At 49.7% G+C, this 20,398-nt stretch overlaps 59 non-coding genes and 2 pseudogenes across 59 annotated transcripts; all 61 read left to right on the forward strand.

Moving 5' to 3' along the window:
• The first annotated feature begins 146 nt into the window (after positions 1 to 146).
• On the forward strand, positions 147 to 265 carry LOC145014907 (5S ribosomal RNA). Its single transcript, XR_013665670.1, has one exon. It is a non-coding gene; the product is annotated as a 5S ribosomal RNA (ribosomal RNA).
• Positions 266 to 488: 223 nt separating this feature from the next.
• Positions 489 to 607, forward strand: LOC145025902 (5S ribosomal RNA). Its single transcript, XR_013673893.1, has one exon. It is a non-coding gene; the product is annotated as a 5S ribosomal RNA (ribosomal RNA).
• A 217-nt stretch (positions 608 to 824) lies between these two features.
• Positions 825 to 943, forward strand: LOC145026927 (5S ribosomal RNA). The gene has a single exon (XR_013674877.1). It is a non-coding gene; the product is annotated as a 5S ribosomal RNA (ribosomal RNA).
• A 223-nt stretch (positions 944 to 1,166) lies between these two features.
• On the forward strand, positions 1,167 to 1,285 carry LOC145025903 (5S ribosomal RNA). Its single transcript, XR_013673894.1, has one exon. It is a non-coding gene; the product is annotated as a 5S ribosomal RNA (ribosomal RNA).
• A 217-nt stretch (positions 1,286 to 1,502) lies between these two features.
• Positions 1,503 to 1,621, forward strand: LOC145014912 (5S ribosomal RNA). The gene has a single exon (XR_013665671.1). It is a non-coding gene; the product is annotated as a 5S ribosomal RNA (ribosomal RNA).
• Positions 1,622 to 1,840: 219 nt separating this feature from the next.
• Positions 1,841 to 1,959, forward strand: LOC145026429 (5S ribosomal RNA). Its single transcript, XR_013674403.1, has one exon. It is a non-coding gene; the product is annotated as a 5S ribosomal RNA (ribosomal RNA).
• A 197-nt stretch (positions 1,960 to 2,156) lies between these two features.
• On the forward strand, positions 2,157 to 2,275 carry LOC145026431 (5S ribosomal RNA). Its single transcript, XR_013674405.1, has one exon. It is a non-coding gene; the product is annotated as a 5S ribosomal RNA (ribosomal RNA).
• Positions 2,276 to 2,493: 218 nt separating this feature from the next.
• LOC145014917 (5S ribosomal RNA) lies at positions 2,494 to 2,612 on the forward strand. The gene has a single exon (XR_013665672.1). It is a non-coding gene; the product is annotated as a 5S ribosomal RNA (ribosomal RNA).
• A 197-nt stretch (positions 2,613 to 2,809) lies between these two features.
• LOC145025826 (5S ribosomal RNA) lies at positions 2,810 to 2,928 on the forward strand. The gene has a single exon (XR_013673821.1). It is a non-coding gene; the product is annotated as a 5S ribosomal RNA (ribosomal RNA).
• A 218-nt stretch (positions 2,929 to 3,146) lies between these two features.
• LOC145026807 (5S ribosomal RNA) lies at positions 3,147 to 3,265 on the forward strand. The gene has a single exon (XR_013674758.1). It is a non-coding gene; the product is annotated as a 5S ribosomal RNA (ribosomal RNA).
• Positions 3,266 to 3,483: 218 nt separating this feature from the next.
• Positions 3,484 to 3,602, forward strand: LOC145014923 (5S ribosomal RNA). The gene has a single exon (XR_013665673.1). It is a non-coding gene; the product is annotated as a 5S ribosomal RNA (ribosomal RNA).
• A 219-nt stretch (positions 3,603 to 3,821) lies between these two features.
• LOC145026291 (5S ribosomal RNA) lies at positions 3,822 to 3,940 on the forward strand. The gene has a single exon (XR_013674272.1). It is a non-coding gene; the product is annotated as a 5S ribosomal RNA (ribosomal RNA).
• A 218-nt stretch (positions 3,941 to 4,158) lies between these two features.
• LOC145025523 (5S ribosomal RNA) lies at positions 4,159 to 4,277 on the forward strand. The gene has a single exon (XR_013673535.1). It is a non-coding gene; the product is annotated as a 5S ribosomal RNA (ribosomal RNA).
• A 219-nt stretch (positions 4,278 to 4,496) lies between these two features.
• LOC145025962 (5S ribosomal RNA) lies at positions 4,497 to 4,615 on the forward strand. The gene has a single exon (XR_013673951.1). It is a non-coding gene; the product is annotated as a 5S ribosomal RNA (ribosomal RNA).
• A 218-nt stretch (positions 4,616 to 4,833) lies between these two features.
• LOC145026432 (5S ribosomal RNA) lies at positions 4,834 to 4,952 on the forward strand. Its single transcript, XR_013674406.1, has one exon. It is a non-coding gene; the product is annotated as a 5S ribosomal RNA (ribosomal RNA).
• A 219-nt stretch (positions 4,953 to 5,171) lies between these two features.
• On the forward strand, positions 5,172 to 5,290 carry LOC145026433 (5S ribosomal RNA). The gene has a single exon (XR_013674407.1). It is a non-coding gene; the product is annotated as a 5S ribosomal RNA (ribosomal RNA).
• Positions 5,291 to 5,507: 217 nt separating this feature from the next.
• Positions 5,508 to 5,626, forward strand: LOC145014930 (5S ribosomal RNA). Its single transcript, XR_013665675.1, has one exon. It is a non-coding gene; the product is annotated as a 5S ribosomal RNA (ribosomal RNA).
• A 218-nt stretch (positions 5,627 to 5,844) lies between these two features.
• LOC145022856 (5S ribosomal RNA) lies at positions 5,845 to 5,963 on the forward strand. The gene has a single exon (XR_013670969.1). It is a non-coding gene; the product is annotated as a 5S ribosomal RNA (ribosomal RNA).
• A 218-nt stretch (positions 5,964 to 6,181) lies between these two features.
• On the forward strand, positions 6,182 to 6,300 carry LOC145014935 (5S ribosomal RNA). The gene has a single exon (XR_013665676.1). It is a non-coding gene; the product is annotated as a 5S ribosomal RNA (ribosomal RNA).
• Positions 6,301 to 6,518: 218 nt separating this feature from the next.
• On the forward strand, positions 6,519 to 6,636 carry LOC145026686 (5S ribosomal RNA). Its single transcript, XR_013674645.1, has one exon. It is a non-coding gene; the product is annotated as a 5S ribosomal RNA (ribosomal RNA).
• A 219-nt stretch (positions 6,637 to 6,855) lies between these two features.
• LOC145026292 (5S ribosomal RNA) lies at positions 6,856 to 6,974 on the forward strand. The gene has a single exon (XR_013674273.1). It is a non-coding gene; the product is annotated as a 5S ribosomal RNA (ribosomal RNA).
• A 220-nt stretch (positions 6,975 to 7,194) lies between these two features.
• LOC145025524 (5S ribosomal RNA) lies at positions 7,195 to 7,313 on the forward strand. Its single transcript, XR_013673536.1, has one exon. It is a non-coding gene; the product is annotated as a 5S ribosomal RNA (ribosomal RNA).
• A 218-nt stretch (positions 7,314 to 7,531) lies between these two features.
• LOC145024368 (5S ribosomal RNA) lies at positions 7,532 to 7,650 on the forward strand. Its single transcript, XR_013672429.1, has one exon. It is a non-coding gene; the product is annotated as a 5S ribosomal RNA (ribosomal RNA).
• A 218-nt stretch (positions 7,651 to 7,868) lies between these two features.
• Positions 7,869 to 7,987, forward strand: LOC145027025 (5S ribosomal RNA). The gene has a single exon (XR_013674969.1). It is a non-coding gene; the product is annotated as a 5S ribosomal RNA (ribosomal RNA).
• Positions 7,988 to 8,206: 219 nt separating this feature from the next.
• Positions 8,207 to 8,325, forward strand: LOC145014942 (5S ribosomal RNA). Its single transcript, XR_013665679.1, has one exon. It is a non-coding gene; the product is annotated as a 5S ribosomal RNA (ribosomal RNA).
• Positions 8,326 to 8,543: 218 nt separating this feature from the next.
• LOC145027026 (5S ribosomal RNA) lies at positions 8,544 to 8,662 on the forward strand. The gene has a single exon (XR_013674970.1). It is a non-coding gene; the product is annotated as a 5S ribosomal RNA (ribosomal RNA).
• Positions 8,663 to 8,881: 219 nt separating this feature from the next.
• LOC145025357 (5S ribosomal RNA) lies at positions 8,882 to 9,000 on the forward strand. The gene has a single exon (XR_013673376.1). It is a non-coding gene; the product is annotated as a 5S ribosomal RNA (ribosomal RNA).
• A 218-nt stretch (positions 9,001 to 9,218) lies between these two features.
• Positions 9,219 to 9,337, forward strand: LOC145014948 (5S ribosomal RNA). The gene has a single exon (XR_013665680.1). It is a non-coding gene; the product is annotated as a 5S ribosomal RNA (ribosomal RNA).
• Positions 9,338 to 9,558: 221 nt separating this feature from the next.
• On the forward strand, positions 9,559 to 9,677 carry LOC145026231 (5S ribosomal RNA). The gene has a single exon (XR_013674216.1). It is a non-coding gene; the product is annotated as a 5S ribosomal RNA (ribosomal RNA).
• Positions 9,678 to 9,894: 217 nt separating this feature from the next.
• On the forward strand, positions 9,895 to 10,013 carry LOC145025408 (5S ribosomal RNA). The gene has a single exon (XR_013673424.1). It is a non-coding gene; the product is annotated as a 5S ribosomal RNA (ribosomal RNA).
• Positions 10,014 to 10,230: 217 nt separating this feature from the next.
• On the forward strand, positions 10,231 to 10,349 carry LOC145026355 (5S ribosomal RNA). The gene has a single exon (XR_013674333.1). It is a non-coding gene; the product is annotated as a 5S ribosomal RNA (ribosomal RNA).
• Positions 10,350 to 10,568: 219 nt separating this feature from the next.
• On the forward strand, positions 10,569 to 10,687 carry LOC145026663 (5S ribosomal RNA). The gene has a single exon (XR_013674623.1). It is a non-coding gene; the product is annotated as a 5S ribosomal RNA (ribosomal RNA).
• A 217-nt stretch (positions 10,688 to 10,904) lies between these two features.
• LOC145024379 (5S ribosomal RNA) lies at positions 10,905 to 11,023 on the forward strand. Its single transcript, XR_013672440.1, has one exon. It is a non-coding gene; the product is annotated as a 5S ribosomal RNA (ribosomal RNA).
• A 218-nt stretch (positions 11,024 to 11,241) lies between these two features.
• LOC145026356 (5S ribosomal RNA) lies at positions 11,242 to 11,360 on the forward strand. Its single transcript, XR_013674334.1, has one exon. It is a non-coding gene; the product is annotated as a 5S ribosomal RNA (ribosomal RNA).
• Positions 11,361 to 11,578: 218 nt separating this feature from the next.
• LOC145026160 (5S ribosomal RNA) lies at positions 11,579 to 11,697 on the forward strand. Its single transcript, XR_013674150.1, has one exon. It is a non-coding gene; the product is annotated as a 5S ribosomal RNA (ribosomal RNA).
• A 217-nt stretch (positions 11,698 to 11,914) lies between these two features.
• Positions 11,915 to 12,033, forward strand: LOC145026232 (5S ribosomal RNA). The gene has a single exon (XR_013674217.1). It is a non-coding gene; the product is annotated as a 5S ribosomal RNA (ribosomal RNA).
• Positions 12,034 to 12,250: 217 nt separating this feature from the next.
• Positions 12,251 to 12,369, forward strand: LOC145025409 (5S ribosomal RNA). The gene has a single exon (XR_013673425.1). It is a non-coding gene; the product is annotated as a 5S ribosomal RNA (ribosomal RNA).
• Positions 12,370 to 12,588: 219 nt separating this feature from the next.
• On the forward strand, positions 12,589 to 12,707 carry LOC145026357 (5S ribosomal RNA). The gene has a single exon (XR_013674335.1). It is a non-coding gene; the product is annotated as a 5S ribosomal RNA (ribosomal RNA).
• A 219-nt stretch (positions 12,708 to 12,926) lies between these two features.
• LOC145026664 (5S ribosomal RNA) lies at positions 12,927 to 13,045 on the forward strand. The gene has a single exon (XR_013674624.1). It is a non-coding gene; the product is annotated as a 5S ribosomal RNA (ribosomal RNA).
• Positions 13,046 to 13,262: 217 nt separating this feature from the next.
• On the forward strand, positions 13,263 to 13,381 carry LOC145024390 (5S ribosomal RNA). Its single transcript, XR_013672451.1, has one exon. It is a non-coding gene; the product is annotated as a 5S ribosomal RNA (ribosomal RNA).
• A 218-nt stretch (positions 13,382 to 13,599) lies between these two features.
• LOC145026358 (5S ribosomal RNA) lies at positions 13,600 to 13,718 on the forward strand. The gene has a single exon (XR_013674336.1). It is a non-coding gene; the product is annotated as a 5S ribosomal RNA (ribosomal RNA).
• A 219-nt stretch (positions 13,719 to 13,937) lies between these two features.
• Positions 13,938 to 14,056, forward strand: LOC145025758 (5S ribosomal RNA). Its single transcript, XR_013673758.1, has one exon. It is a non-coding gene; the product is annotated as a 5S ribosomal RNA (ribosomal RNA).
• A 218-nt stretch (positions 14,057 to 14,274) lies between these two features.
• On the forward strand, positions 14,275 to 14,393 carry LOC145014954 (5S ribosomal RNA). Its single transcript, XR_013665682.1, has one exon. It is a non-coding gene; the product is annotated as a 5S ribosomal RNA (ribosomal RNA).
• A 220-nt stretch (positions 14,394 to 14,613) lies between these two features.
• On the forward strand, positions 14,614 to 14,732 carry LOC145014962 (5S ribosomal RNA). The gene has a single exon (XR_013665683.1). It is a non-coding gene; the product is annotated as a 5S ribosomal RNA (ribosomal RNA).
• Positions 14,733 to 14,951: 219 nt separating this feature from the next.
• Positions 14,952 to 15,070, forward strand: LOC145014975 (5S ribosomal RNA). Its single transcript, XR_013665689.1, has one exon. It is a non-coding gene; the product is annotated as a 5S ribosomal RNA (ribosomal RNA).
• A 220-nt stretch (positions 15,071 to 15,290) lies between these two features.
• LOC145014982 (5S ribosomal RNA) lies at positions 15,291 to 15,409 on the forward strand. Its single transcript, XR_013665690.1, has one exon. It is a non-coding gene; the product is annotated as a 5S ribosomal RNA (ribosomal RNA).
• Positions 15,410 to 15,628: 219 nt separating this feature from the next.
• Positions 15,629 to 15,747, forward strand: LOC145026920 (5S ribosomal RNA). Its single transcript, XR_013674870.1, has one exon. It is a non-coding gene; the product is annotated as a 5S ribosomal RNA (ribosomal RNA).
• A 218-nt stretch (positions 15,748 to 15,965) lies between these two features.
• On the forward strand, positions 15,966 to 16,084 carry LOC145014989 (5S ribosomal RNA). Its single transcript, XR_013665698.1, has one exon. It is a non-coding gene; the product is annotated as a 5S ribosomal RNA (ribosomal RNA).
• Positions 16,085 to 16,305: 221 nt separating this feature from the next.
• On the forward strand, positions 16,306 to 16,424 carry LOC145014994 (5S ribosomal RNA). Its single transcript, XR_013665699.1, has one exon. It is a non-coding gene; the product is annotated as a 5S ribosomal RNA (ribosomal RNA).
• Positions 16,425 to 16,530: 106 nt separating this feature from the next.
• On the forward strand, positions 16,531 to 16,653 carry LOC145027783 (5S ribosomal RNA; annotated as a pseudogene).
• A 217-nt stretch (positions 16,654 to 16,870) lies between these two features.
• LOC145026665 (5S ribosomal RNA) lies at positions 16,871 to 16,989 on the forward strand. Its single transcript, XR_013674625.1, has one exon. It is a non-coding gene; the product is annotated as a 5S ribosomal RNA (ribosomal RNA).
• A 217-nt stretch (positions 16,990 to 17,206) lies between these two features.
• On the forward strand, positions 17,207 to 17,325 carry LOC145024401 (5S ribosomal RNA). Its single transcript, XR_013672462.1, has one exon. It is a non-coding gene; the product is annotated as a 5S ribosomal RNA (ribosomal RNA).
• Positions 17,326 to 17,543: 218 nt separating this feature from the next.
• LOC145026714 (5S ribosomal RNA) lies at positions 17,544 to 17,662 on the forward strand. The gene has a single exon (XR_013674671.1). It is a non-coding gene; the product is annotated as a 5S ribosomal RNA (ribosomal RNA).
• A 221-nt stretch (positions 17,663 to 17,883) lies between these two features.
• On the forward strand, positions 17,884 to 18,002 carry LOC145014999 (5S ribosomal RNA). The gene has a single exon (XR_013665700.1). It is a non-coding gene; the product is annotated as a 5S ribosomal RNA (ribosomal RNA).
• Positions 18,003 to 18,108: 106 nt separating this feature from the next.
• On the forward strand, positions 18,109 to 18,231 carry LOC145027784 (5S ribosomal RNA; annotated as a pseudogene).
• Positions 18,232 to 18,448: 217 nt separating this feature from the next.
• LOC145026666 (5S ribosomal RNA) lies at positions 18,449 to 18,567 on the forward strand. The gene has a single exon (XR_013674626.1). It is a non-coding gene; the product is annotated as a 5S ribosomal RNA (ribosomal RNA).
• A 217-nt stretch (positions 18,568 to 18,784) lies between these two features.
• On the forward strand, positions 18,785 to 18,903 carry LOC145024423 (5S ribosomal RNA). Its single transcript, XR_013672481.1, has one exon. It is a non-coding gene; the product is annotated as a 5S ribosomal RNA (ribosomal RNA).
• A 218-nt stretch (positions 18,904 to 19,121) lies between these two features.
• On the forward strand, positions 19,122 to 19,240 carry LOC145026360 (5S ribosomal RNA). Its single transcript, XR_013674337.1, has one exon. It is a non-coding gene; the product is annotated as a 5S ribosomal RNA (ribosomal RNA).
• Positions 19,241 to 19,459: 219 nt separating this feature from the next.
• LOC145025759 (5S ribosomal RNA) lies at positions 19,460 to 19,578 on the forward strand. Its single transcript, XR_013673759.1, has one exon. It is a non-coding gene; the product is annotated as a 5S ribosomal RNA (ribosomal RNA).
• A 219-nt stretch (positions 19,579 to 19,797) lies between these two features.
• LOC145015008 (5S ribosomal RNA) lies at positions 19,798 to 19,916 on the forward strand. Its single transcript, XR_013665702.1, has one exon. It is a non-coding gene; the product is annotated as a 5S ribosomal RNA (ribosomal RNA).
• Positions 19,917 to 20,136: 220 nt separating this feature from the next.
• LOC145026137 (5S ribosomal RNA) lies at positions 20,137 to 20,255 on the forward strand. Its single transcript, XR_013674128.1, has one exon. It is a non-coding gene; the product is annotated as a 5S ribosomal RNA (ribosomal RNA).
• Positions 20,256 to 20,398: the final 143 nt, after the last annotated feature.

The following is a 20,398-nucleotide window of genomic DNA, read 5'->3' on the forward strand; positions in this document are numbered from 1 at the left end:
TCGGGCGGCCTCCGGTTCAATGTTGATTGTTTTCTTCTTTCCCGAACCGAGCCGATCCATCACGTGGGTCCCACGCCTCGCGTCCGAAAGCAAACGAGGTTCTGCGTCTTGTAAGACATAAAAACAATAAGCATGGATAGTATTTCGGGTGCGATCATACCAGCACTAATGCACCGGATCCCATCAGAACTCCGCAGTTAAGCGTGCTTGGGCGAGAGTAGTACTAGGATGGGTGACCCCCTGGGAAGTCCTCGTGTTGCACCCCCTTTTTCGTTGCCCGTCTGCGTTTTTTTATGTTTTAGGTGCGTTTTTTTTTTTTTTTCTTTTTTGCTATATCCATGCTCGGGCGGCCACCGGTTCAATGTTGATTGTTTTCTTGTTTCCCGAACCGAGCCGAACCATCACGTGGGTCCCACGCCTCGCGTCCGAAAGCAAACGAGGTTTTGCGTCTTGTAAGACATAAAAACAATAAGCATGGATAGTATTTCGGGTGCGATCATACCAGCACTAATGCACCGGATCCCATCAGAACTCCGCAGTTAAGCGTGCTTGGGCGAGAGTAGTACTAGGATGGCTGACCCCCTGGGAAGTCCTCGTGTTGCACCCCCTTTTTCGTTGCCCGTCTGCGTTTTTTTTATGTTTTAGGTGCGTTTTTTTTCTTTCTTGCTATATCCATGCTCGGGCGGCCTCCGGTTCAATGTTGATTGTTTTCTTCTTTCCCGAACCGAGCCGATCCATCACGTGGGTCCCACGCCTCGCGTCCGAAAGCAAACGAGGTTCTGCGTCTTGTAAGACATAAAAACAATAAGCATGGATAGTATTTCGGGTGCGATCATACCAGCACTAATGCACCGGATCCCATCAGAACTCCGCAGTTAAGCGTGCTTGGGCGAGAGTAGTACTAGGATGGCTGACCCCCTGGGATGTCCTCGTGTTGCACCCCCTTTTTCGTTGCCCGTCTGCGTTTTTTTATGTTTTAGGTGCGTTTTTTTTTTTTTTTCTTTTTTGCTATATCCATGCTCGGGCGGCCACCGGTTCAATGTTGATTGTTTTCTTGTTTCCCGAACCGAGCCGAACCATCACGTGGGTCCCACGCCTCGCGTCCGAAAGCAAACGAGGTTTTGCGTCTTGTAAGACATAAAAACAATAAGCATGGATAGTATTTCGGGTGCGATCATACCAGCACTAATGCACCGGATCCCATCAGAACTCCGCAGTTAAGCGTGCTTGGGCGAGAGTAGTACTAGGATGGCTGACCCCCTGGGAAGTCCTCGTGTTGCACCCCCTTTTTCGTTGCCCGTCTGCGTTTTTTTTATGTTTTAGGTGCGTTTTTTTTCTTTCTTGCTATATCCATGCTCGGGCGGCCTCCGGTTCAATGTTGATTGTTTTCTTGTTTCCCGAACCGAGCCGATCCATCACGTGGGTCCCACGCCTCGCGTCCGAAAGCAAACGAGGTTCTGCGTCTTGTAAGACATAAAAACAATAAGCATGGATAGTATTTCGGGTGCGATCATACCAGCACTAATGCACCGGATCCCATCAGAACTCCGCAGTTAAGCGTGCTTGGGCGAGAGTAGTACTAGGATGGGTGACCCCCTGGGAAGTCCTCGTGTTGCACCCCCTTTTTCGTTGCCCGTCTGCGTTTTTTTTATGTTTTAGGTGCGTTTTTTTTTTCTTTCTTGCTATATCCACGCTCGGGCGGCCTCCGGTTCAATGTTGATTGTTTTCTTCTTTCCCGAACCGAGCCGATCCATCACGTGGGTCCCACGCCTCGCGTCCGAAAGCAAACGAGGTTCTGCGTCTTGTAAGACATAAAAACAATAAGCATGGATAGTATTTCGGGTGCGATCATACCAGCACTAATGCACCGGATCCCATCAGAACACCGCAGTTAAGCGTGCTTGGGCGAGAGTAGTACTAGGATGGGTGACCCCCTGGGAAGTCCTCGTGTTGCACCCCCTTTTTCGTTGCCCGTCTGCGTTTTTTTTTTCTTTCTTGCTATATCCACGCTCGGGCGGCCTCCGGTTCAATGTTGATTGTTTTCTTCTTTCCCGAACCGAGCCGATCCATCACGTGGGTCCCACGCCTCGCGTCCGAAAGCAAACGAGGTTCTGCGTCTTGTAAGACATAAAAACAATAAGCATGGATAGTATTTCGGGTGCGATCATACCAGCACTAATGCACCGGATCCCATCAGAACACCGCAGTTAAGCGTGCTTGGGCGAGAGTAGTACTAGGATGGGTGACCCCCTGGGAAGTCCTCGTGTTGCACCCCCTTTTTCGTTGCCCGTCTGCGTTTTTTTTATGTTTTAGGTGCGTTTTTTTTTCTTTCTTGCTATATCCATGCTCGGGCGGCCTCCGGTTCAATGTTGATTGTTTTCTTGTTTCCCGAACCGAGCCGATCCATCACGTGGGTCCCACGCCTCGCGTCCGAAAGCAAACGAGGTTCTGCGTATTGTAAGACATAAAAACAATAAGCATGGATAGTATTTCGGGTGCGATCATACCAGCACTAATGCACCGGATCCCATCAGAACTCCGCAGTTAAGCGTGCTTGGGCGAGAGTAGTACTAGGATGGGTGACCCCCTGGGAAGTCCTCGTGTTGCACCCCCTTTTTCGTTGCCCGTCTGCGTTTTTTTTTTCTTTCTTGCTATATCCACGCTCGGGCGGCCTCCGGTTCAATGTTGATTGTTTTCTTCTTTCCCGAACCGAGCCGATCCATCACGTGGGTCCCACGCCTCGCGTCCGAAAGCAAACGAGGTTCTGCGTATTGTAAGACATAAAAACAATAAGCATGGATAGTATTTCGGGTGCGATCATACCAGCACTAATGCACCGGATCCCATCAGAACTCCGCAGTTAAGCGTGCTTGGGCGAGAGTAGTACTAGGATGGGTGACCCCCTGGGAAGTCCTCGTGTTGCACCACCTTTTTCGTTGCCCGTCTGCGTTTTTTTATGTTTTAGGTGCGTTTTTTTTTTCTTTCTTGCTATATCAATGCTCGGGCGGCCTCCGGTTCAATGTTGATTGTTCTCTTGTTTCCCGAACCGAGCCGATCCATCACGTGGGTCCCACGCCTCGCGTCCGAAAGCAAACGAGGTTCTGCGTCTTGTAAGACATAAAAACAATAAGCATGGATAGTATTTCGGGTGCGATCATACCAACACTAATGCACCGGATCCCATCAGAACTCCACAGTTAAGCGTGCTTGGGCGAGAGTAGTACTAGGATGGGTGACCCCCTGGGAAGTCCTCGTGTTGCACCCCCTTTTTCGTTGCCCGTCTGCGTTTTTTTATGTTTTAGGTGCGTTTTTTTTTTCTTTCTTGCTATATCCACGCTCGGGCGGCCTCCGGTTCAATGTTGATTGTTTTCTTGTTTCCCGAACCGAGCCGATCCATCACGTGGGTCCCACGCCTCGCGTCCGAAAGCAAACGAGGTTCTGCGTATTGTAAGACATAAAAACAATAAGCATGGATAGTATTTCGGGTGCGATCATACCAGCACTAATGCACCGGATCCCATCAGAACTCCGCAGTTAAGCGTGCTTGGGCGAGAGTAGTACTAGGATGGGTGACCCCCTGGGAAGTCCTCGTGTTGCACCCCCTTTTTCGTTGCCCGTCTGCGTTTTTTTTATGTTTTAGGTGCGTTTTTTTTTTCTTTCTTGCTATATCAATGCTCGGGCGGCCTCCGGTTCAATGTTGATTGTTTTCTTGTTTCCCGAACCGAGCCGATCCATCACGTGGGTCCAACGCCTCGCGTCCGAAAGCAAACGAGGTTCTGCGTCTTGTAAGACATAAAAACAATAAGCATGGATAGTATTTCGGGTGCGATCATACCAGCACCAATGCATCGGATCCCATCAGAACTCCGCAGTTAAGCGTGCTTGGGCGAGAGTAGTACTAGGATGGGTGACCCCCTGGGAAGTCCTCGTGTTGCACCCCCTTTTTTCGTTGCCCGTCTGCGTTTTTTTATGTTTTAGGTGCGTTTTTTTTTCTTTCTTGCTATATCCATGCTCGGGCGGCCTCCGGTTCAATGTTGATTGTTTTCTTGTTTCCCGAACCGAGCCGATCCATCACGTGGGTCCCACGCCTCGCGTCCGAAAGCAAACGTGGTTCTGCGTCTTGTAAGACATAAAAACAAAAAGCATGGATAGTATTTCGGGTGCGATCATACCAGCACTAATGCACCGGATCCCATCAGAACTCCGCAGTCAAGCGTGCTTGGGCGAGAGTAGTACTAGGATGGGTGACCCCCTGGGAAGTCCTCGTGTTGCACCCCCTTTTTCGTTGCCCGTCTGCGTTTTTTTTATGTTTTAGGTGCGTTTTTTTTTTCTTTCTTGCTATATCAATGCTCGGGCGGCCTCCGGTTCAATGTTGATTGTTTTCTTGTTTCCCGAACCGAGCCGATCCATCACGTGGGTCCCACGCCTCGCGTCCGAAAGCAAACGAGGTTCTGCGTCTTGTAAGACATAAAAACAATAAGCATGGATAGTATTTCGGTTGCGATCATACCAGCACTAATGCACCGGATCCCATCAGAACTCCGCAGTTAAGCGTGCTTGGGCGAGAGTAGTACTAGGATGGGTGACCCCCCGGGAAGTCCTCGTGTTGCACCCCCTTTTTCGTTGCCCGTCTGCGTTTTTTTATGTTTTAGGTGCGTTTTTTTTTTCTTTCTTGCTATATCCACGCTCGGGCGGCCTCCGGTTCAATGTTGATTGTTTTCTTCTTTCCCGAACCGAGCCGATCCATCACGTGGGTCCCACGCCTCGCGTCCGAAAGCAAACGAGGTTCTGCGTCTTGTAAGACATAAAAACAATAAGCATGGATAGTATTTCGGGTGCGATCATACCAGCACTAATGCACCGGATCCCATCAGAACACCGCAGTTAAGCGTGCTTGGGCGAGAGTAGTACTAGGATGGGTGACCCCCTGGGAAGTCCTCGTGTTGCACCCCCTTTTTCGTTGCCCGTCTGCGTTTTTTTTATGTTTTAGGTGCGTTTTTTTTTTCTTTCTTGCTATATCCACGCTCGGGCGGCCTCCGGTTCAATGTTGATTGTTTTCTTCTTTCCCGAACCGAGCCGATCCATCACGTGGGTCCCACGCCTCGCGTCCGAAAGCAAACGAGGTTCTGCGTCTTGTAAGACATAAAAACAATAAGCATGGATAGTATTTCGGGTGCGATCATACCAGCACTAATGCACCGGATCCCATCAGAACACCGCAGTTAAGCGTGCTTGGGCGAGAGTAGTACTAGGATGGGTGACCCCCTGGGAAGTCCTCGTGTTGCACCCCCTTTTTCGTTGCCCGTCTGCGTTTTTTTTATGTTTTAGGTGCGTTTTTTTTCTTTCTTGCTATATCCATGCTCGGGCGGCCTCCGGTTCAATGTTGATTGTTTTCTTGTTTCCCGAACCGAGCCGATCCATCACGTGGGTCCCACGCCTCGCGTCCGAAAGCAAACGAGGTTCTGCGTCTTGTAAGACATAAAAACAATAAGCATGGATAGTATTTCGGGTGCGATCATACCAGCACTAATGCACCGGATCCCATCAGAACTCCGCAGTTAAGCGTGCTTGGGCGAGAGTAGTACTAGGATGGGTGACCCCCTGGGAAGTCCTCGTGTTGCACCCCCTTTTTCGTTGCCCGTCTGCGTTTTTTTTATGTTTTAGGTGCGTTTTTTTTTCTTTCTTGGTATATCCATGCTCGGGCGGCCTCCGGTTCAATGTTGATGGTTTTCTTGTTTCCCGAACCGAGCCGATCCATCACGTGGGTCCCACGCCTCGCGTCCGAAAGCAAACGAGGTTCTGCGTCTTGTAAGACATAAAAACAATAAGCATGGATAGTATTTCGGGTGCGATCATACCAGCACTAATGCACCGGTTCCCATCAGAACACCGCAGTTAAGCGTGCTTGGGCGAGAGTAGTACTAGGATGGGTGACCCCCTGGGAAGTCCTCGTGTTGCACCCCCTTTTTCGTTGCCCGTCTGCGTTTTTTTTATGTTTTAGGTGCGTTTTTTTTTCTTTCTTGCTATATCCATGCTCGGGCGGCCTCCGGTTCAATGTTGATTGTTTTCTTGTTTCCCGAACCGAGCCGATCCATCACGTGGGTCCCACGCCTCGCGTCCGAAAGCAAACGAGGTTCTGCGTCTTGTAAGACATAAAAACAATAAGCATGGATAGTATTTCGGGTGCGATCATACCAGCACTAATGCACCGGATCCCATCAGAACTCCGCAGTTAAGCGTGCTTGGGCGAGAGTAGTACTAGGATGGGTGACCCCCTGGGAAGTCCTCGTGTTGCACCCCCTTTTTCGTTGCCCGTCTGCGTTTTTTTATGTTTTAGGTGCGTTTTTTTTTTCTTTCTTGCTATATCCACGCTCGGGCGGCCTCCGGTTCAATGTTGATTGTTTTCTTGTTTCCCGAACCGAGCCGATCCATCACGTGGGTCCCACGCCTCGCGTCCGAAAGCAAACGAGGTTCTGCGTATTGTAAGACATAAAAACAATAAGCATGGATAGTATTTCGGGTGCGATCATACCAGCACTAATGCACCGGATCCCATCAGAACTCCGCAGTTAAGCGTGCTTGGGCGAGAGTAGTACTAGGATGGTGACCCCCTGGGAAGTCCTCGTGTTGCACCCCCTTTTTCGTTGCCCGTCTGCGTTTTTTTTATGTTTTAGGTGCATTTTTTTTTTCTTTCTTGCTATATCAATGCTCGGGCGGCCTCCGGTTCAATGTTGATTGTTTTCTTGTTTCCCGAACCGAGCCGATCCATCACGTGGGTCCCACGCCTCGCGTCCGAAAGCAAACGAGGTTCTGCGTCTTGTAAGACATAAAAACAATAAGCATGGATAGTATTTCGGGTGCGATCATACCAGCACCAATGCATCGGATCCCATCAGAACTCCGCAGTTAAGCGTGCTTGGGCGAGAGTAGTACTAGGATGGGTGACCCCCTGGGAAGTCCTCGTGTTGCACCCCCTTTTTTCGTTGCCCGTCTGCGTTTTTTTTATGTTTTAGGTGCGTTTTTTTTTTCTTTCTTGCTATATCCATGCTCGGGCGGCCTCCGGTTCAATGTTGATTGTTTTCTTGTTTCCCGAACCGAGCCGATCCATCACGTGGGTCCCACGCCTCGCGTCCGAAAGCAAACGTGGTTCTGCGTCTTGTAAGACATAAAAACAATAAGCATGGATAGTATTTCGGGTGCGATCATACCAGCACTAATGCACCGGATCCCATCAGAACTCCGCAGTCAAGCGTGCTTGGGCGAGAGTAGTACTAGGATGGGTGACCCCCTGGGAAGTCCTCGTGTTGCACCCCCTTTTTCGTTGCCCGTCTGCGTTTTTTTTATGTTTTAGGTGCGTTTTTTTTTCTTTCTTGCTATATCAATGCTCGGGCGGCCTCCGGTTCAATGTTGATTGTTTTCTTGTTTCCCGAACCGAGCCGATCCATCACGTGGGTCCCACGCCTCGCGTCCGAAAGCAAACGAGGTTCTGCGTCTTGTAAGACATAAAAACAATAAGCATGGATAGTATTTCGGGTGCGATCATACCAGCACTAATGCACCGGATCCCATCAGAACTCCGCAGTTAAGCGTGCTTGGGCGAGAGTAGTACTAGGATGGGTGACCCCCCGGGAAGTCCTCGTGTTGCACCCCCTTTTTCGTTGCCCATCTGCGTTTTTTTATGTTTTAGGTGCGTTTTTTTTTTCTTTCTTGGTATATCCATGCTCGGGCGGCCTCCGGTTCAATGTTGATTGTTTTCTTGTTTCCCGAACCGAGCCGATCCATCACGTGGGTCCCACGCCTCGCGTCCGAAAGCAAACGAGGTTCTGCGTCTTGTAAGACATAAAAACAATAAGCATGGATAGTATTTCGGGTGCGATCATACCAGCACTAATGCACCGGATCCCATCAGAACTCCGCAGTTAAGCGTGCTTGGGCGAGAGTACTACTAGGATTGGTGACCCCCTGGGAAGTCCTCGTGTTGCACCCCCTTTTTCGTTGCCCGTCTGCGTTTTTTTTTATGTTTTAGGTGCGTTTTTTTTCTTTCTTGCTATATCCATGCTCGGGCGGCTTCCGGTTCAATGTTGATTGTTTTCTTGTTTTTCCGAACCGAGCCGATCCATCACGTGGGTCCCACGCCTCGCGTCCGAAAGCAAACGAGGTTCTGCGTCTTGTAAGACATAAAAACAATAAGCATGGATAGTATTTCGGGTGCGATCATACCAGCACTAATGCACCGGATCCCATCAGAACTCCGCAGTTAAGCGTGCTTGGGCGAGAGTAGTACTAGGATGGGTGACCCCCTGGGAAGTCCTCGTGTTGCACCCCCTTTTTCGTTGCCCGTCTGCGTTTTTTTTATGTTTTAGGTGCGTTTTTTTTTCTTTCTTGCTATATCCATGCTCGGGCGGCCTCCGGTTCAATGTTGATTGTTTTCTTGTTTCCCGAACCGAGCCGATCCATCACGTGGGTCCCACGCCTCGCGTCCGAAAGCAAACGAGGTTCTGCGTCTTGTAAGACATAAAAACAATAAGCATGGATAGTATTTCGGGTGCGATCATACCAGCACTAATGCACCGGATCCCATCAGAACTCCGCAGTTAAGCGTGCTTGGGCGAGAGTACTACTAGGATTGGTGACCCCCTGGGAAGTCCTCGTGTTGCACCCCCTTTTTCGTTGCCCGTCTGCGTTTTTTTTTATGTTTTAGGTGCGTTTTTTTTCTTTCTTGCTATATCCATGCTCGGGCGGCTTCCGGTTCAATGTTGATTGTTTTCTTGTTTTTTCGAACCGAGCCGATCCATCACGTGGGTCCCACGCCTCGCGTCCGAAAGCAAACGAGGTTCTGCGTCTTGTAAGACATAAAAACAATAAGCATGGATAGTATTTCGGGTGCGATCATACCAGCACTAATGCACCGGATCTCATCAGAACTCCGCAGTTAAGCGTGCTTGGGCGAGAGTAGTACTAGGATGGGTGACCCCCTGGGAAGTCCTCGTGTTGCACCCCCTTTTTCGTTGCCCGTCTGCGTTTTTTTTATGTTTTAGGTGCGTTTTTTTTTCCTTCTTGCTATATCCATGCTCGGGCGGCCTCCGGTTCAATGTTGATTGTTTTCTTGTTTCCCGAACCGAGCCGATCCATCACGTGGGTCCCACGCCTCGCGTCCGAAAGCAAACGAGGTTCTGCGTCTTGTAAGACATAAAAACAATAAGCATGGATAGTATTTCGGGTGCGATCATACCAGCACTAATGCACCGGATCCCATCAGAACTCCGCAGTTAAGCGTGCTTGGGCGAGAGTAGTACTAGGATGGGTGACCCCCTGGGAAGTCCTCGTGTTGCACCCCGTTTTTCGTTGCCCATCTGCGTTTTTTTTATGTTTTAGGTGCGTTTGTTTTTTCTTTCTTGCTATATCCATGCTCGGGCGGCCTCCGGTTCAATGTTGATTGTTTTTTCTTGTTTCCCGAACCGAGCCGATCCATCACGTGGGTCCCACGCCTCGCGTCCGAAAGCAAACGAGGTTCTGCGTCTTGTAAGACATAAAAACAATAAGCATGGATAGTATTTCGGGTGCGATCATACCAGCACTAATGCACCGGATCCCATCAGAACTCCGCAGTTAAGCGTGCTTGGGCGAGAGTAGTACTAGGATGGGTGACCCCCCGGGAAGTCCTCGTGTTGCACCACCTTTTTCGTTGCCCGTCTGCGTTTTTTTATGTTTTAGGTGCGTTTTTTTTTCTTTCTTGCTATATCCATGCTCGGGCGGCCTCCGGTTCAATGTTGATTGTTTTCTTGTTTCCCGAACCGAGCCGATCCATCACGTGGGTCCCACGCCTCGCGTCCGAAAGCAAACGAGGTTCTGCGTCTTGTAAGACATAAAAACAATAAGCATGGATAGTATTTCGGGTGCGATCATACCAGCACTAATGCACCGGATCCCATCAGAACTCCGCAGTTAAGCGTGCTTGGGCGAGAGTAGTACTAGGATGGGTGACCCCCCGGGAAATCCTCGTGTTGCACCCCTTTTTCGTTGCCCGTCTGCGTTTTTTTATGTTTTAGGTGCGTTTTTTTTTTCTTTCTTGGTATATCCATGCTCGGGCGGCCTCCGGTTCAATGTTGATTGTTTTCTTGTTTCCCGAACCGAGCCGATCCATCACGTGGGTCCCACGCCTCGCGTCCGAAAGCAAACGAGGTTCTGCGTCTTGTAAGACATAAAAACAATAAGCATGGATAGTATTTCGGGTGCGATCATACCAGCACTAATGCACCGGATCCCATCAGAACTCCGCAGTTAAGCGTGCTTGGGCGAGAGTAGTACTAGGATGGGTGACCCCCTGGGATGTCCTCGTGTTGCACCCCCTTTTTCGTTGCCCGTCTGCGTTTTTTTTATGTTTTAGGTGCGTTTTTTTTTTCTTTCTTGCTATATCCATGCTCGGGCGGCCTCCGGTTCAATGTTGATTGTTTTCTTGTTTCCCGAACCGAGCCGATCCATCACGTGGGTCCCACGCCTCGCGTCCGAAAGCAAACGAGGTTCTGCGTCTTGTAAGACATAAAAACAATAAGCATGGATAGTATTTCGGGTGCGATCATACCAGCACTAATGCACCGGATCCCATCAGAACTCCGCAGGTAAGCGTGCTTGGGCGAGAGTAGTACTAGGATGGGTGACCCCCTGGGAAGTCCTCGTGTTGCACCACCTTTTTCGTTGCCCGTCTGCGTTTTTTTATGTTTTAGGTGCGTTTTTTTTTCTTTCTTGCTATATCCATGCTCGGGCGGCCTCCGGTTCAATGTTGATTGTTTTCTTGTTTCCCGAACCGAGCCGATCCATCACGTGGGTCCCACGCCTCGCGTCCGAAAGCAAACGAGGTTCTGCGTCTTGTAAGACATAAAAACAATAAGCATGGATAGTATTTCGGGTGCGATCATACCAGCACTAATGCACCGGATCCCATCAGAACTCCGCAGTTAAGCGTGCTTGGGCGAGAGTAGTACTAGGATGGGTGACCCCCCGGGAAGTCCTCGTGTTGCACCCCCTTTTTCGTTGCCCGTCTGCGTTTTTTTATGTTTTAGGTGCGTTTTTTTTTTCTTTCTTGGTATATCCATGCTCGGGCGGCCTCCGGTTCAATGTTGATTGTTTTCTTGTTTCCCGAACCGAGCCGATCCATCACGTGGGTCCCACGCCTCGCGTTCGAAAGCAAACGAGGTTCTGCGTCTTGTAAGACATAAAAACAATAAGCATGGATAGTATTTCGGGTGCGATCATACCAGCACTAATGCACCGGATCCCATCAGAACTCCGCAGTTAAGCGTGCTTGGGCGAGAGTAGTACTAGGATGGGTGACCCCCTGGGATGTCCTCGTGTTGCACCCCCTTTTTCGTTGCCCGTCTGCGTTTTTTTTATGTTTTAGGTGCGTTTTTTTTTCTTTCTTGCTATATCCATGCTCGGGCGGCCTCCGGTTCAATGTTGATTGTTTTCTTGTTTCCCGAACCGAGCCGATCCATCACGTGGGTCCCACGCCTCGCGTCCGAAAGCAAACGAGGTTCTGCGTCTTGTAAGACATAAAAACAATAAGCATGGATAGTATTTCGGGTGCGATCATACCAGCACTAATGCACTGGATCCCATCAGAACTCCGCAGGTAAGCGTGCTTGGGCGAGAGTAGTACTAGGATGGGTGACCCCCTGGGAAGTCCTCGTGTCGCACCCCCTTTTTCGTTGCCCGTCTGTGTTTTTTTATGTTTTAGGTGCGTTTTTTTTTCTTTTTTGCTATATCCATGCTCGGGCGGCCACCGGTTCAATGTTGATTGTTTTCTTGTTTCCCGAACCGAGCCGATCCATCACGTGGGTCCCACGCCTCGCGTCCGAAAGCAAACGAGGTTCTGCGTCTTGTAAGACATAAAAACAATAAGCATGGATAGTATTTCGGGTGCGATCATACCAGCACTAATGCACCGGATCCCATCAGAACTCCGCAGTTAAGCGTGCTTGGGCGAGAGTAGTACTAGGATGGGTGACCCCCCGGGAAGTCCTCGTGTTGCACCACCTTTTTCGTTGCCCGTCTGCGTTTTTTTATGTTTTAGGTGCGTTTTTTTTTCTTTCTTGCTATATCCATGCTCGGGCGGCCTCCGGTTCAATGTTGATTGTTTTCTTGTTTCCCGAACCGAGCCGATCCATCACGTGGGTCCCACGCCTCGCGTCCGAAAGCAAACGAGGTTCTGCGTCTTGTAAGACATAAAAACAATAAGCATGGATAGTATTTCGGGTGCGATCATACCAGCACTAATGCACCGGATCCCATCAGAACTCCGCAGTTAAGCGTGCTTGGGCGAGAGTAGTACTAGGATGGGTGACCCCCCGGGAAATCCTCGTGTTGCACCCCCTTTTTCGTTGCCCGTCTGCGTTTTTTTATGTTTTAGGTGCGTTTTTTTTTTTCTTTCTTGGTATATCCATGCTCGGGCGGCCTCCGGTTCAATGTTGATTGTTTTCTTGTTTCCCGAACCGAGCCGATCCATCATGTGGGTCCCACGCCTCGCGTCCGAAAGCAAACGAGGTTCTGCGTCTTGTAAGACATAAAAACAATAAGCATGGATAGTATTTCGGGTGCGATCATACCAGCACTAATGCACCGGATCCCATCAGAACTCCGCAGTTAAGCGTGCTTGGGCGAGAGTAGTACTAGGATGGGTGACCCCCTGGGATGTCCTCGTGTTGCACCCCCTTTTTCGTTGCCCGTCTGCGTTTTTTTTATGTTTTAGGTGCGTTTTTTTTTTCTTTCTTGCTATATCCATGATCGGGCGGCCTCCGGTTCAATGTTGATTGTTTTCTTGTTTCCCGAACCGAGCCGATCCATCACGTGGGTCCCACGCCTCGCGTCCGAAAGCAAACGAGGTTCTGCGTCTTGTAAGACATAAAAACAATAAGCATGGATAGTATTTCGGGTGCGATCATACCAGCACTAATGCACCGGATCCCATCAGAACTCCGCAGGTAAGCGTGCTTGGGCGAGAGTAGTACTAGGATGGGTGACCCCCTGGGAAGTCCTCGTGTTGCACCACCTTTTTCGTTGCCCGTCTGCGTTTTTTTATGTTTTAGGTGCGTTTTTTTTTCTTTCTTGCTATATCCATGCTCGGGCGGCCTCCGGTTCAATGTTGATTGTTTTCTTGTTTCCCGAACCGAGCCGATCCATCACGTGGGTCCCACGCCTCGCGTCCGAAAGCAAACGAGGTTCTGCGTCTTGTAAGACATAAAAAGAATAAGCATGGATAGTATTTCGGGTGCGATCATACCAGCACTAATGCACCGGATCCCATCAGAACTCCGCAGTTAAGCGTGCTTGGGCGAGAGTAGTACTAGGATGGGTGACCCCCCGGGAAGTCCTCGTGTTGCACCCCCTTTTTCGTTGCCCGTCTGCGTTTTTTTATGTTTTAGGTGCGTTTTTTTTCTCTTTCTTGGTATATCCATGCTCGGGCGGCCTCCGGTTCAATGTTGATTGTTTTCTTGTTTCCCGAACCGAGCCGATCCATCACGTGGGTCCCACGCCTCGCGTTCGAAAGCAAACGAGGTTCTGCGTCTTGTAAGACATAAAAACAATAAGCATGGATAGTATTTCGGGTGCGATCATACCAGCACTAATGCACCGGATCCCATCAGAACTCCGCAGTTAAGCGTGCTTGGGCGAGAGTAGTACTAGGATGGGTGACCCCCTGGGATGTCCTCGTGTTGCACCCCCTTTTTCGTTGCCCGTCTGCGTTTTTTTTATGTTTTAGGTGCGTTTTTTTTTTCTTTCTTGCTATATCCATGCTCGGGCAGCCTCCGGTTCAATGTTGATTGTTTTCTTGTTTCCCGAACCGAGCCGATCCATCACGTGGGTCCCACGCCTCGCGTCCGAAAGCAAACGAGGTTCTGCGTCTTGTAAGACATAAAAACAATAAGCATGGATAGTATTTCGGGTGCGATCATACCAGCACTAATGCACCGGATCCCATCAGAACTCCGCAGGTAAGCGTGCTTGGGCGAGAGTAGTACTAGGATGGGTGACCCCCTGGGAAGTCCTCGTGTTGCACCCCCTTTTTCGTTGCCCGTCTGCGTTTTTTTATGTTTTAGGTGCGTTTTTTTTTTCTTTTTTGCTATATCCATGCTCGGGCGGCCACCGGTTCAATGTTGATTGTTTTCTTGTTTCCCGAACCGAGCCGATCCATCACGTGGGTCCCACGCCTCGCGTCCGAAAGCAAACGAGGTTCTGCGTCTTGTAAGACATAAAAACAATAAGCATGGATAGTATTTCGGGTGCGATCATACCAGCACTAATGCACCGGATCCCATCAGAACTCCGCAGTTAAGCGTGCTTGGGCGAGAGTAGTACTAGGATGGGTGACCCCCTGGGAAGTCCTCGTGTTGCACCCCCTTTTTCGTTGCCCGTCTGCGTTTTTTTTATGTTTTAGGTGCGTTTTTTTTTCTTTCTTGCTATATCCATGCTCGGGCGGCCTCCGGTTCAATGTTGATTGTTTTTTCTTGTTTCCCGAACCGAGCCGATCCATCACGTGGGTCCCACGCCTCGCGTCCGAAAGCAAACGAGGTTCTGCGTCTTGTAAGACATAAAAACAATAAGCATGGATAGTATTTCGGGTGCGATCATACCAGCACTAATGCACCGGATCCCATCAGAACTCCGCAGTTAAGCGTGCTTGGGCGAGAGTAGTACTAGGATGGGTGACCCCCTGGGAAGTCCTCGTGTTGCACCCCCTTTTTCGTTGCCCGTCTGCGTTTTTTTTATGTTTTAGGTGCGTTTTTTTTTTCTTTCTTGCTATATCCATGCTCGGGCGGCCTCCGGTTCAATGTTGATTGTTTTCTTCTTTCCCGAACCGAGCCGATCCATCACGTGGGTCCCACGCATCGCGTCCGAAAGCAAACGAGGTTCTGCGTCTTGTAAGACATAAAAACAATAAGCATGGATAGTATTTCGGGTGCGATCATACCAGCACTAATGCACCGGATCCCATCAGAACTCCGCAGTTAAGCGTGCTTGGGCGAGAGTAGTACTAGGATGGGTGACCCCCTGGGAAGTCCTCGTGTTGCACCCCCTTTTTCGTTGCCCGTCTGCGTTTTTTTTATGTTTTAGGTGCGTTTTTTTTTCTTTCTTGCTATATCCATGCTCGGGCGGCCTCCGGTTCAATGTTGATTGTTTTTTCTTGTTTCCCGAACCGAGCCGATCCATCACGTGGGTCCCACGCCTCGCGTCCGAAAGCAAACGAGGTTCTGCGTCTTGTAAGACATAAAAACAATAAGCATGGATAGTATTTCGGGTGCGATCATACCAGCACTAATGCACCGGATCCCATCAGAACTCCGCAGTTAAGCGTGCTTGGGCGAGAGTAGTACTAGGATGGGTGACCCCCTGGGAAGTCCTCGTGTTGCACCCCCTTTTTCGTTGCCCGTCTGCGTTTTTTTTATGTTTTAGGTGCGTTTTTTTTTTCTTTCTTGCTATATCCATGCTCGGGCGGCCTCCGGTTCAATGTTGATTGTTTTCTTCTTTCCCGAACCGATCCGATCCATCACGTGGGTCCCACGCATCGCGTCCGAAAGCAAACGAGGTTCTGCGTCTTGTAAGACATAAAAACAATAAGCATGGATAGTATTTCTGGTGCGATCATACCAGCACTAATGCACCGGATCGCATCAGAACTCCGCAGTTAAGCGTGCTTGGGCGAGAGTAGTACTAGGATGGGTGACCCCCTGGGAAGTCCTCGTGTTGCACACCCTTTTTCGTTGCCCGTCTGCGTTTTTTTATGTTTTAGGTGCGTTTTTTTTTTCTTTTTTGACATATCCATGCTCGGGCGGCCACCGGTTCAATGTTGATTGTTTTCTTGTTTCCCGAACCGAGCCGATCCATCACGTGGGTCCCACGCCTCGCGTCCGAAAGCAAACGAGGTTCTGCGTCTTGTAAGACATAAAAACAATAAGCATGGATAGTATTTCGGGTGCGATCATACCAGCACTAATGCACCGGATCCCATCAGAACTCCGCAGTTAAGCGTGCTTGGGCGAGAGTAGTACTAGGATGGGTGACCCCCTGGGAAGTCCTCGTGTTGCACCCCCTTTTTCGTTGCCCGTCTGCGTTTTTTTTATGTTTTAGGTGCGTTTTTTTTTTCTTTCTTGCTATATCCATGCTCGGGCGGCCTCCGGTTCAATGTTGATTGTTTTTTCTTGTTTCCCGAACCGAGCCGATCCATCACGTGGGTCCCACGCCTCGCGTCCGAAAGCAAACGAGGTTCTGCGTCTTGTAAGACATAAAAACAATAAGCATGGATAGTATTTCGGGTGCGATCATACCAGCACTAATGCACCGGATCCCATCAGAACTCCGCAGTTAAGCGTGCTTGGGCGAGAGTAGTACTAGGATGGGTGACCCCCTGGGAAGTCCTCGTGTTGCACCCCCTTTTTCGTTGCCCGTCTGCGTTTTTTTTATGTTTTACGTGCGTTTTTTTTGTTCTTTCTTGCTATATCAATGCTCGGGCGGCCTCCGGTTCAATGTTGATTGTTTTCTTGTTTCCCGAACCGAGCCGATCCATCACGTGGGTCCCATCAGAACTCCGCAGGTAAGCGTGCTTGGGCGAGAGTAGTACTAGGATGGGTGACCCCCTGGGAAGTCCTCGTGTTGCACCACCTTTTTCGTTGCCCGTCTGCGTTTTTTTATGTTTTAGGTGCGTTTTTTTTTCTTTCTTGCTATATCCATGCTCGGGCGGCCTCCGGTTCAATGTTGATTGTTTTCTTGTTTCCCGAACCGAGCCGATCCATCACGTGGGTCCCACGCCTCGCGTCCGAAAGCAAACGAGGTTCTGCGTCTTGTAAGACATAAAAACAATAAGCATGGATAGTATTTCGGGTGCGATCATACCAGCACTAATGCACCGGATCCCATCAGAACTCCGCAGGTAAGCGTGCTTGGGCGAGAGTAGTACTAGGATGGGTGACCCCCTGGGAAGTCCTCGTGTTGCACCACCTTTTTCGTTGCCCGTCTGCGTTTTTTTATGTTTTAGGTGCGTTTTTTTTTCTTTCTTGCTATATCCATGCTCGGGCGGCCTCCGGTTCAATGTTGATTGTTTTCTTGTTTCCCGAACCGAGCCGATCCATCACGTGGGTCCCACGCCTCGCGTCCGAAAGCAAACGAGGTTCTGCGTCTTGTAAGACATAAAAAGAATAAGCATGGATAGTATTTCGGGTGCGATCATACCAGCACTAATGCACCGGATCCCATCAGAACTCCGCAGTTAAGCGTGCTTGGGCGAGAGTAGTACTAGGATGGGTGACCCCCCGGGAAGTCCTCGTGTTGCACCCCCTTTTTCGTTGCCCGTCTGCGTTTTTTTATGTTTTAGGTGCGTTTTTTTTCTGTTTCTTGGTATATCCATGCTCGGGCGGCCTCCGGTTCAATGTTGATTGTTTTCTTGTTTCCCGAACCGAGCCGATCCATCACGTGGGTCCCACGCCTCGCGTCCGAAAGCAAACGAGGTTCTGCGTCTTGTAAGACATAAAAACAATAAGCATGGATAGTATTTCGGGTGCGATCATACCAGCACCAATGCACCGGATCCCATCAGAACTCCGCAGTTAAGCGTGCTTGGGCGAGAGTAGTACTAGGATGGGTGACCCCCTGGGATGTCCTCGTGTTGCACCCCCTTTTTCGTTGCCCGTCTGCGTTTTTTTTATGTTTTAGGTGCGTTTTTTTTTTCTTTCTTGCTATATCCATGCTCGGGCAGCCTCCGGTTCAATGTTGATTGTTTTTTCTTGTTTCCCGAACCGAGCCGATCCATCACGTGGGTCCCACGCCTCGCGTCCGAAAGCAAACGAGGTTCTGCGTCTTGTAAGACATAAAAACAATAAGCATGGATAGTATTTCGGGTGCGATCATACCAGCACTAATGCACCGGATCCCATCAGAACTCCGCAGTTAAGCGTGCTTGGGCGAGAGTAGTACTAGGATGGGTGACCCCCTGGGAAGTCCTCGTGTTGCACCCCCTTTTTCGTTGCCCGTCTGCGTTTTTTTTATGTTTTACGTGCGTTTTTTTTGTTCTTTCTTGCTATATCAATGCTCGGGCGGCCTCCGGTTCAATGTTGATTGTTTTCTTGTTTCCCGAACCGAGCCGATCCATCACGTGGGTCCCATCAGAACTCCGCAGGTAAGCGTGCTTGGGCGAGAGTAGTACTAGGATGGGTGACCCCCTGGGAAGTCCTCGTGTTGCACCACCTTTTTCGTTGCCCGTCTGCGTTTTTTTATGTTTTAGGTGCGTTTTTTTTTCTTTCTTGCTATATCCATGCTCGGGCGGCCTCCGGTTCAATGTTGATTGTTTTCTTGTTTCCCGAACCGAGCCGATCCATCACGTGGGTCCCACGCCTCGCGTCCGAAAGCAAACGAGGTTCTGCGTCTTGTAAGACATAAAAACAATAAGCATGGATAGTATTTCGGGTGCGATCATACCAGCACTAATGCACCGGATCCCATCAGAACTCCGCAGGTAAGCGTGCTTGGGCGAGAGTAGTACTAGGATGGGTGACCCCCTGGGAAGTCCTCGTGTTGCACCACCTTTTTCGTTGCCCGTCTGCGTTTTTTTATGTTTTAGGTGCGTTTTTTTTTCTTTCTTGCTATATCCATGCTCGGGCGGCCTCCGGTTCAATGTTGATTGTTTTCTTGTTTCCCGAACCGAGCCGATCCATCACGTGGGTCCCACGCCTCGCGTCCGAAAGCAAACGAGGTTCTGCGTCTTGTAAGACATAAAAAGAATAAGCATGGATAGTATTTCGGGTGCGATCATACCAGCACTAATGCACCGGATCCCATCAGAACTCCGCAGTTAAGCGTGCTTGGGCGAGAGTAGTACTAGGATGGGTGACCCCCCGGGAAGTCCTCGTGTTGCACCCCCTTTTTCGTTGCCCGTCTGCGTTTTTTTATGTTTTAGGTGCGTTTTTTTTCTCTTTCTTGGTATATCCATGCTCGGGCGGCCTCCGGTTCAATGTTGATTGTTTTCTTGTTTCCCGAACCGAGCCGATCCATCACGTGGGTCCCACGCCTCGCGTTCGAAAGCAAACGAGGTTCTGCGTCTTGTAAGACATAAAAACAATAAGCATGGATAGTATTTCGGGTGCGATCATACCAGCACTAATGCACCGGATCCCATCAGAACTCCGCAGTTAAGCGTGCTTGGGCGAGAGTAGTACTAGGATGGGTGACCCCCTGGGATGTCCTCGTGTTGCACCCCCTTTTTCGTTGCCCGTCTGCGTTTTTTTTATGTTTTAGGTGCGTTTTTTTTTTCTTTCTTGCTATATCCATGCTCGGGCAGCCTCCGGTTCAATGTTGATTGTTTTCTTGTTTCCCGAACCGAGCCGATCCATCACGTGGGTCCCACGCCTCGCGTCCGAAAGCAAACGAGGTTCTGCGTCTTGTAAGACATAAAAACAATAAGCATGGATAGTATTTCGGGTGCGATCATACCAGCACTAATGCACCGGATCCCATCAGAACTCCGCAGGTAAGCGTGCTTGGGCGAGAGTAGTACTAGGATGGGTGACCCCCTGGGAAGTCCTCGTGTTGCACCCCCTTTTTCGTTGCCCGTCTGCGTTTTTTTATGTTTTAGGTGCGTTTTTTTTTTTCTTTTTTGCTATATCCATGCTCGGGCGGCCACCGGTTCAATGTTGATTGTTTTCTTGTTTCCCGAACCGAGCCGATCCATCACGTGGGTCCCACGCCTCGCGTCCGAAAGCAAACGAGGTTCTGCGTCTTGTAAGACATAAAAACAATAAGCATGGATAGTATTTCGGGTGCGATCATACCAGCACTAATGCACCGGATCCCATCAGAACTCCGCAGTTAAGCGTGCTTGGGCGAGAGTAGTACTAGGATGGGTGACCCCCTGGGAAGTCCTCGTGTTGCACCCCCTTTTTCGTTGCCCGTCTGCGTTTTTTTTATGTTTTAGGTGCGTTTTTTTTTCTTTCTTGCTATATCCATGCTCGGGCGGCCTCCGGTTCAATGTTGATTGTTTTTTCTTGTTTCCCGAACCGAGCCGATCCATCACGTGGGTCCCACGCCTCGCGTCCGAAAGCAAACGAGGTTCTGCGTCTTGTAAGACATAAAAACAATAAGCATGGATAGTATTTCGGGTGCGATCATACCAGCACTAATGCACCGGATCCCATCAGAACTCCGCAGTTAAGCGTGCTTGGGCGAGAGTATTACTAGGATGGGTGACCCCCTGGGAAGTCCTCGTGTTGCACCCCCTTTTTCGTTGCCCGTCTGCGTTTTTTTTATGTTTTAGGTGCGTTTTTTTTTTCTTTCTTGCTATATCCATGCTCGGGCGGCCACCGGTTCAATGTTGATTGTTTTCTTCTTTCCCGAACCGAGCCGATCCATCACGTGGGTC

Source organism: Lactuca saligna, chromosome 1 (genome assembly GCF_052625555.1).
Source record: "Lactuca saligna cultivar CGN05327 chromosome 1, ASM5262555v1, whole genome shotgun sequence".
NCBI classification, from domain to species: Eukaryota; Viridiplantae; Streptophyta; class Magnoliopsida; order Asterales; family Asteraceae; genus Lactuca; species Lactuca saligna.